The sequence below is a fragment of the Mirounga leonina genome, unplaced genomic scaffold (genome assembly GCF_011800145.1).
Source record: "Mirounga leonina isolate KUSES-001 unplaced genomic scaffold, KU_Mleo_1.0 Mir_101595, whole genome shotgun sequence".
Taxonomy (NCBI): domain Eukaryota; kingdom Metazoa; phylum Chordata; class Mammalia; order Carnivora; family Phocidae; genus Mirounga; species Mirounga leonina.
This window is the reverse complement of record NW_023270158.1, coordinates 3,739,581-3,749,282: the sequence shown is the minus strand read 5'-3', so window position 1 is coordinate 3,749,282 and position 9,702 is coordinate 3,739,581. Positions and strand designations below refer to the sequence as shown.

Sequence of the window (9,702 nt, the reverse complement as noted above, 5' to 3'; positions counted from 1 at the left end):
GTTCCAAACTGAATGACCTCGTCGAGTCCTTTCACCTCTTGAACTTACTGTAGCAACAGAAACCTTGTCAGTTCTGCCGGAGAGACTTGCCACGCGTGAATCGGGACAAGCCCGACGGGCCATCCCCGCACGGAAGGTGGCAGGAGCGAGCGGTTTGGGGGCGGGGACCACTTGTGAAACTGACGGCCACGTGCTGGTCTGTTGATGAACGGCGTGCCAGCTAGGTCAGATAGGTTGTATCTGAGAGCGCGGTAGTCGCTCCCAACAGCCCCTGGGTTTGGTGGCTGAGAAAGCCCTCCGTAGCTCTTCTTCCAAGAGACAATGGCAGAGACAGACCCTTGCTGTCACCACAGTGCCAGGCGCAGGGGATGGTGGTTTCCAGCCATCGGGATATTTAGGAGCCGCTGCGTGTTGTCTCCTTTAACGTTAACACTCCTCCCGTGGAGTGTCTCAGCAGTTGTTTGTTATGATTGCTTTGGATAATCGTCTAATTGTCAGTGCTCATCACCCCAGGGCAACTTTGACGAGTTTCCCTTTCTTACTGAGAGATCAATCTGGTTCATTGTGAATAAATTTTTAAGGAAGGAAAGGCAAGTCTGACAGAGGACTTGGCTTATGTAAAGGGGTGTGTGTGTGTGTGTGTGTGTGTGTGTTTCTCTACCGAACGTCATTTTCCCCGTCGCACGGCTGGGTTGTGTGGGGTCATCTCTGAGCCAGCCTATTCTTGGTCCTTTCTGTGCCAGTATTTCAGACACACTCGTGTTATAGTTGGCATTGTTCTCCCATCCAGCAAAATAATTTAGCTCTCCAAAACCAAATCGGAGTCTATTTTCCACTCAATCAAAATCCACTGCCTATTATTTCACGCCCCGTGACTCCAAATCTCTCTCCCGGCTTTAAGTTTTGTTTCTGGTCCCTTTTTTGCTGCTAAACATGCACTCTACTTTGTCTCCTGCAACCAGGCTTCTCGCTTAGCTTGTACAGGGCTCTCCACTAACAGGCTCCAAACCCAGGCCGTCCACCCGCTCCCTCCACATGGAAAAGGAAGGTTGTAAGACTTGTACTAGGTAAGGGGTATTGAAGCTCCTTGGGAATAAGAGCCCAAAGCACGAACGTGAGGGGAGATAGCCATGACTAGCCATCACTTACTGAACCTCCTACCTTCACCTTCCAAATCAACTTTCTGCTCTTGAATCCTTGTCTCAGGATTCTGCTTCTGGGGGAACATATAGCATTCATCACCTCCAGTCCCAAATCTGCTTCTCTTCCTATTCCCAGGAGGTCTGTCCTCAGTGGCCACTCCCCCAATCCACCCCATCACCCAATTCAGAAAGCCAGGTGCCAGTTACCCTAACACCTCCTGTTTCCTCCATCACTGAGTCCTGTCAATTCTGCATCCTGAGTAGAACTTGACTCAAGTTCCTGCTCTTCATCTCTGCTGGTACTACCTTGATTCAAACCCTGATCATTGCCACAGCCTCTCACCTGGTCTCCCTGCTGCCAACCTCACTCCCTCCAATTGGCCCTTCACACCCACCAATAGAGTGAGCATTCCTCAACCCAAATCTTTCTTGGTCACCCCTTGCTTAAAGTCTTCATTGGCTCCCCATTGACTACAGGACAGACCAGGGACCTCAGTTGCCCCCTAGCCTCCTCCACCCCCACCCCTGCTATTCTTCACAGCCTCTACTCCAGTCTCACAGAATATTTGCAGCCTCCAGAATGTGCTTTGCCTCTGAGCTTTGGTGCTCGCTGTTCCTTTCATTTGTAATGTCTTTCCCTTACTTTGAAAAACTCCTATTTATTTTTCAGTGCTCAGCTCTTGTTACCATCTCTGTGTAGTCTTTTCTGACTGCTTTGCCCCATGCCATTCTCTGCCCTTTCCCAGCACAGGGCTAGCCCCACTCCTTTGGGGTTCACCTAGTCCCTATGATAACACCTCACGTAGCACATAGTGTCACATTGTATCATTAACAGTTCATTTATTGGCCTCTGAGCTCCTTGGGGTCAGCAACCATATGTTAACCATCTCTCTAACTATAGTCCTTAGCTCAGTGACTGGCATACAGCAGGTGCTTAATAGATGTTTATTGGATAAATAAAGGAATCATCCATCTGGCAAGTATGTGAAAACTAGATTATGAGGAGATGCTATATTAGAAAAGCAAGGTATAGGGTGCCTGGGTGGCTCAGTCGTTAAGCGTCTGCCTTTGGCTCAGGTCATGATCCCAGGGTCCTGGGATCGAGTCCCACATCGGGCTCCCTGCTCTGCGGGAAGCCTGCTTCTCCCTCTCCCACTCCCCCTGCTTGTGTTCCTGCTCTCGCTATGTCTCTCTCTGTCAAAAAAATAAATAAAATCTTTAAAAAAAAAAAAGAAAGAAAAGCAAGGTATAGATCAAAGAATCAGATCTGAGATGGGAAGTTTCTTGAGTCCTTACTTAAAATGACCAAATATTAAAATCAGAGATCTCGAAAATCACCCTGAGCAGCCCTGGAAGATTTGGGGGGTTCTTTCCTGCTATTTGGGCATATCCTTTCTTCCCTCCATTTTCTTGGGCATCCCTTTAACTGTATGAATACAATTCTTCCATATTAATGTCTTATTTCTGTCCCCAGACATCTCCTCCCCTATCCAGACCTGCTCTATAATTATGGACTTCTCTTTTTTCCTTCTCTCTGCAAGGGCAGTCACAGTGAAAATACAGAAGGGTGCCACTATATACTTTTGTGGGACCATAATGCCTGTTTATTATGCATTAATCTGAATCAATATAGTCTTTCCTGAAAACATAAGCACCTCAAAGGGCAGCAAATATGAATCACAACTGCCAGCGAGGATCAAACATTAACCCAGGGTTGTGATGAGGCCAACAAAAGAAATAGGCTGGTAATTGCCTTCCAGGATATCAATCCCTACCTTATACACACATACCCCCTCAGCACACACAAAACCTTTATGGATCTTTCATCCATGAACTTGCCCAATTATAATTGCCCAGCTGTGTCTTTAGTTGTATTCAGGCTAGGTCCTGGCAACAGAGACCTCACAAACCTGATCCAAGGATTCAGAACATTTAGAGATCTCTAGAGGAAGTCTTTGGCTACTGAAATGGTTGAAGACACATCCACAGACAAATATTTCCACAGGTATCATTAATGACTCGAAGCTGATTTAAGACCCCAAGAACCTGACCAAAGCAAGTAGGAACTGGTACTTTCTGTTGATATTCATTATTATCAATTCTTAAACTTACATTGTGTGTCTTTCTGCCTCTATGTCAACTGAGTACTTCTTAATTTAACTGTTTGTTTTTTTTCCAAAAGAGGAAATTCAGTATCAAGGAATGGTACCACCAGGGCTTACTTCTTTCTTAGGAGCAGTAGGCAAAGTGCCTGGAGCCCACAGTACTTTTGGGAGCCCACCAAAATGTTTTCATTTCATTTAAAATCAAAAGAAAAATTGATCTTCTAGCTTGAAGAAGATGTATTAACATACAATATTAATACATTTGTCTTTACACCAATACAGTTGTAAAATACCACTTTTAGGTATTTTTTTAATGGAGGGGGGAATTCACAAAGGCAAAAGTGTCCACAAAAGTCATAATGTGGCCCTGATTTCTACCACATTATGCTTGCAACAGAACAAGGTTAGAATAGAACCTCTCAAGCACAAGTTCAGGTTCCCATACTAATTGTAAACTTGCCAGGCTGCTCTCTATGTCTTTCACACTGTGTGGCCACCCCAAATTCTACAAGAGGGAAGTCATGGTTACTAGTCACCATGTTGAGATGGAGCATTGATTGAACATGCAAAAGATAGCTAGATCCAGACTGCTCTCTGCTCTGATTAAAGTAACGTCAGCTCTGCCATTCTCTCTCAAATGTCTTCATCCTGTTTTGATTTCCAGAAAAAATATCTTTACATCTGTAGGGATTAATTAAACCAGTGCAGTTGCTTCCTTTGCTCTCTTAAAACATTTATAGGATTTAGGTTTTTTATTTTATTTTTAAACGATCAATAGTACTACTAATACCTGTTACTTATTTACTGGTTAGCAACCATATATTCCATCACCTCTGCAACTCCAGGTCTTAGCCCCAGTGTCTGGCAAACACCAAGTGCTTAAGAAATATGTTAGATAAATAAACAAATCACCTCTCAGGCAAGTTTGTGGAAATTAGATTATGTCCGTGGGCTCATTTTTGTCTTTAATAATCTCACACCTTGTGAGAAGGATCTTCTACCGGTATCACACTGGCATTTTAGGAGGTGATCACTAGTCCCTTGCCACCTCTCCCGCCTCCATCAGCCAGCCACTTCCTCTCTCCTGAGCTCTGTTCTCGCTCTTCTTCATCCTGGGGTCTGGAATGGTCCCCAGCCCGCCAGTTGGCAGCAGGATCCCCGCTCCGCCGGCCCTCCCCGATGTCCATCTCCCCTTCCTCTGGCCCGCGCCTCGCGCGCCCCTTCCTCCTGCCACCCTGCGCCGCCCACAGCCACGCCCTCCCCGTGGGCGAGATCACCTGTCCCTCCTCCGCCGCCGCCTCCACGGGTACCCTCTCGCCCCCCTCCTGCTCCCCCTCCTCCGCCACCTCCCCCAAGCCCTCCCCTTCCCCGCCTCCTCCCACCCCTTGGTGTATATAGTAAAGGCCGGGCGCCGCACGCAGACACACACTCGCCCGGACACAGGCGCACACACTCACGCACAACCGGCAGCGGCGGCGGCGGCGACAGCGGCTCGGTGACAGCGGCGACGGCGGCTCCCACCGCTGCGCACCCCCTTCAGGCGGCGGGCGGCGACACCAGACCGGAGAGTTCCCGCACCCGCGACCACCCCGTGGCTTCCTGGAGGCGGCGGCCGCGACTGCGAGGTAGCCACCGCGGTGCCCCAGTGCGGGCCGGGGTCCCTCCCCCGCGCCCTCCCCGTGCGGACCTGCCACCGGGACGGAGGGGGCGCGCCGGGCTGGGCGCGCCTGGCGGGGCCCGGCGCCCGGGGAGGGGCCTGCTTCCGTGGGCAGGACGGCGCCCGGAGGCCGGGGCCAGCTGGGAGGGCCGGGCGGGGGCGGGGACGCGGGCCGAGGCCGCCACCCGTGCGGCGTCCCCGGGCCCCGCTCCTGCTCCCGGCGCCGCGCACTGGCTGGCGGGGCCGGAGAGGCGGCGCCGGCCGGCGGGGCGGGGGCCCCGAAGTGGGTTTCGGGCCGCCACCAGCGCTGGCACCCGGCACAGAGGGCGGCGCGCGGCGCACTCCGCGCCTGGGCACCGCACCGGGCCGCCTCCGGCTTTGCCGCTCTGCCCCGGCCCGGAAAACCCAGCGCCTTCCAGGCCCTTCGGAAGATGGATTCTGTTGACGTATCTGGCGGCCCTGGCAAGCCGGGTGGAAAGTTGGGTTTTGCCAGATCGCGCTGGGCTTGTCTTTGTGACGCTCGGCCAGCCCCGCATCCCCCCGGAGCCGGGTGAGTGTGCGTCGGCGTCCTGGGAGCCTTCGTGCCCCCCAGTGCCCAGACCCGGGGTGGCCGCGCCAGCTCGGGCTTTCTGCCATGTTAGGCACCGAGCAGCGTCCTCACAGCATTTTTGCGTGCGTTTCAGGGGTGCCTTTTGCTGCGGAGGGAGTTATCGCTTCTCTCGGCGTTGGCATTTTCGGGGTTGGGGTTGTGCTCTGTGTGTTTGCTTGTTTGCCGTTTAAAGCCCGACTATTGTTCAGGATAAGCTCCGCCTGGGTGGGGAAATGGCATCCCACCACAGTTGCCGGCGAGGGGTAGAAAGGTTGCCAAACAGCTGCTGCTTTGTGTTTCCCTATCAGAAGTCTCTGGAGTAGGTTTGGGGCACGACGCATGGATGGAGAGAGGGATGGGGCACGGAAGAAGAAGGTGGCTTTGGAGGAGCGAATTGTCACCCACCCCGTGGCATGCAGTCAGCCTGCCTTTCTGCCTGCCAAACTTTTATGAATATTCCTTTTGTGGCAGGGGAAAGCTTAATGAATTCAGCCCAGTTTTCCAGGGAAAAGCAACCCGGCTTTAACAATGGTTTGAGAACTTAATCAATGAGAAAGGCAGGGGGAGGGGGAAGGGGAGGAGGCTCTGACACCATATCGGGGGATGTGGCTGCTTCTTGCAGAGTCAGGTAGGGGAGAGGTGGGCAGGGCAGAGCGCAGCTCCTGGGTGGCCAAGTTCCCGGAACTGTCCGTAGCTCTTACCTGTGCCCGCTGGAGGCCCCCCCCCCCACGTCGTGCCCCCATCTCACGGTCTGCCCAGACCTTGGCTGTGGGGCTTGAGGGGCGCCGTGCGGCCAGCCCCCCTCATCTGGCATTTTTAAGGATGTGTAAATATTTTGCTGAGGATAAGTGACATCAACAGAATGATATTCCGCAGAGCCCGGGTGTGCAGCGATGATAAATAGATACGGCCAAACAAAGTTTTGATAACCGCGGATTCTCATGGCTCGCTCTGTTTCATTTGGGTCTTTGTTTTTGTTGGTTTAGCATTATCTCTCATCCTCTGGTGTGATCCCTTTATTTAGCTGATTTTGGAAGCTTCTCTTTAGAACAGAGAGAAAAGCAGCCAGCAGGGAGAAAACAATTCTTAGCCTTGCATGCATCATGCAAGGTTTTCTGTGCTTTTCCCAGGGAATCTTTCCCAGCGTTGTCTAGATGTCCCTCTTCCTCCCTTTGAGTCTTCAGAATCGTTTGTTGATTGACCAAGAGACTTAGGATAACTTTGCAAATGTGTTGTGATGTGCTTTTGTTACAGTGGCGGGGTGGGCAGTGTGGGAGGAGGCTAATGAGGAGGCCAGTGGGTGGGAGCCACTCACCAGGGCAGCATTATGCCCCCACCCACTGTTTTGTTGTTTGCATTTTCTTCTCAAAGAGGAACATGGGGAGCTGTGCCACTTTCAGAAGTCGGGGGTGGGCTGGAACACGCAGAATCATAAACCGGGTGGCATCCCAATTTCTCTGCCCCTTAGAAGCCCTGCGAGGCCACCTACCCACCCCCGAATCCACCCCCGCCCCCCAGTAAATATCCTACGAACAGCCACTTGTGTCTCATGCTGACTGATGCCCACTAGAGACATTCCGAGGCAGCCCAGGCACGGTGAGCCAAGTCAGACTGGGACCTGGGGTACTGGCTGCTTTGGCACCAGCCCATGGTCCTTTATCATGCAGAGAAACACCAGACTTCCAGCTGTTGAGGTCTGACCAGGGAAAACCTGCCCATCTCAGGAAAAAAATGAGAAAACAGCTTTCCAGGTGATGCCAGTTGCCAGTGTAAGCACTTGGTCAGTGGGCAGTTGGGTAAGAACTAGAACATAAATAAAAAGTCTTGTAGCCAGAAAACAGCCTCTGAGACTGGGCCTCTGGAAAGCAAGAAAGAAAAAGAAAATGCGAGAGGTGTGTGATGAGGTGTTGGTGGGAGTGCTGGAGCACGAGGAGAACAAGATACAGCTCTAGCTGCAGCCGCCCGAAAGCTAGATGGGCCTGGCCTCCCCACCTCCATCGCATCCTCAATGGAGGTATTCTGTATGGGGCAGTCTCCACACACAGCGCGCTTGGAATGTACAATAAGAAAATAGCAAGTGTCTGTTCTCTGGCTCCTTCCCTAACCTTAGGTCTGGGGAGAGGAGGGTAGTGGAGGGAAATAAATTAGGAAAGGAATTAACATTTGTCATTGCCCTCTGTCTGCCAAACACTTCACCTGTGGGAAACCATGATGTGATGGAGGCATTATTTTACAGATAAGGAATCTGAGGCTCAGAGAAATTTCCAGTCTTGTGTCTGAATCCAGATTTCGGTGGTTATGAATTAAAGGGGCAACATTTCCCTCTAACCCCTCTTCTAAGTCTCTGATTTATTTCTCCCAAAAGCCAGAGTCCTCAGCCCCTACATGTTTACAAACTGTGGTACCTAACTTGGGGGCGGGGAGCCTACCAGTGAGGCAGCCCAGTCAGCCAGGGTACGTGCTTATGTGCCAAGTAGATAGACCCCAGATAGTCCCAGACTATTTCAAATGGAAAGACTGTGCCTCGTCATCTTGGAATTTCCAACGCCCAACTGTTGCTTAATAAGTAAGAGTTGAGTGACTAAGTGATGGAGCTGATGGAGTGAATGGTGGTAGGGAGGCAGCTGTAAGTCATCGTCAAGGGAGACTCAGGGAGAAATCCAGAGTTTTGTTTTTTTGTGTTGTTTTTTTTTTTTAAATCTAGAGATTTTTATGTTTGTTTGGGGATTTGGAGTTCCTGATGTCATGCTCCATATCTAGCCTGGGGTAGGTCCAAGTTGACAAGTTCATGTGATATGGACAAGAGCATTCCCATTTTTATAGATGACAAAATTGAGCAGGTTAAATAATTAGCCCGAGGTCCATGGTAGGACCAAAGGATGAGTAAAATATTTCTGACTCTTAACTGTCTCGAATAAATAAATTCTCAATAAAAATGAGATGAGGTCTTACTACACGAATGCATCATGTAAGCAAGTCCCTTACCCCCTTTCCAACCAGATGGTAGCCTTTATCCCGCTAGAAACTCTGGAGCCAGTGGGAGAACCAGGATTTGAATCCATATATAATTCTGCTGCTTGCCTGATCAGAATATGAGGGGGACCTCAAAGAATGAGGCTCTCAAGGAGGGGGGAAGATGGCTAATTGTACTCTCCCCTGTACAAAAGCCTGTGTGGGATTCTGAATTAAGCTTGATTTGGGGATCAGGGTGCCATCCTTGCTATAGAGTTGGCAGTTCTTGTCTTTGGAGAATGCCTCTGATTACCACTACTTCTTCCCACCTGTTCACCTGCCCAAATGCCCATCATCTCATTCTTTCTAGACTCAAGGCATCTCCTTTGTGACCCCAAATTTTTTCATGAGCCTCTTGAGTCTACTGCTCTCCTGTGGTTTTTTTTTTTTTTTTAAAGATTTTATTTATTTATTTGAGACAGAGAGCATGAGAGGGGGAGGGTCAGAGGGAGAAGCAGGCTCCCCGCCGAGCAGGGAGCCCGATGCGGGACTCGATCCCGGGACTCCAGGATCATGACCTGAGCCGGAGGCAGTCGCTTAACCAACTGAGCCACCCAGGCGCCCTCTCCTGTGTTTTGACGGCAACTGGTGAGGAGGTGATTCTGATGGTCGCATTTGTACTTCTGGATTTTGCACATGACCCTTCTTCCCTCTCCAGCCAAGAACACACACACAAACACACATTCAGGCGTACGTAATTTGATCATGTTTCTTTACCTGCTTCACCAAACTAGATTGTAAACCCAGAATTGTTATTGAAAGAACGTACGTGACTTTGGTGATCTTCTGTCCTAGCCTCTGCCTTAAACAGATCAGAAGAGCTAAGATGGAGGTGGCTCAACCAGGAGATGCCTTGAGTAATGATTATGCTTGCTGGCTTTCCCACTGCTATGGGGCAGCCCCCCCCCCCACAATGTAGGCATGGGCCCTGGGCCTCTCATAAAAGCCCATTTTAATCTCCCCTTAGGGGTAGGGCTGGGCTTCTAGAATATCCCAATCCTTGCGATTCCCATTTCTGCTTTAATTCTTAGCTCCAATAACTTGATGGCTTACCCTGCTCTCACCTGTCACTCTTTCTTCCCACAGCTTTTTGGTCTTGCCCTGCACTAATAAAACCTTTTATGATGATGGAAATGTTCCATTATCTGCACCATCTCATACAGTAGCCACAAGTCACATGTGGCTATTAGTAGTCAG

At 50.4% G+C, this 9,702-nt stretch overlaps 1 protein-coding gene across 3 annotated transcripts in view; it reads left to right on the top strand.

The window, feature by feature from the left end:
• The first annotated feature begins 5,117 nt into the window (after positions 1 to 5,117).
• Positions 5,118 to 9,702, top strand: part of RAI2 (retinoic acid induced 2) — a 60,727-nt gene continuing 56,142 nt past the window's right edge. For all 3 annotated transcript variants that reach the window (XM_035000276.1, XM_035000260.1, XM_035000269.1), the window contains exon 1: positions 5,118 to 5,454. The gene's annotated coding sequence lies outside the window, so the exon portion shown is untranslated. The remainder of the gene's footprint in view (positions 5,455 to 9,702) is intronic.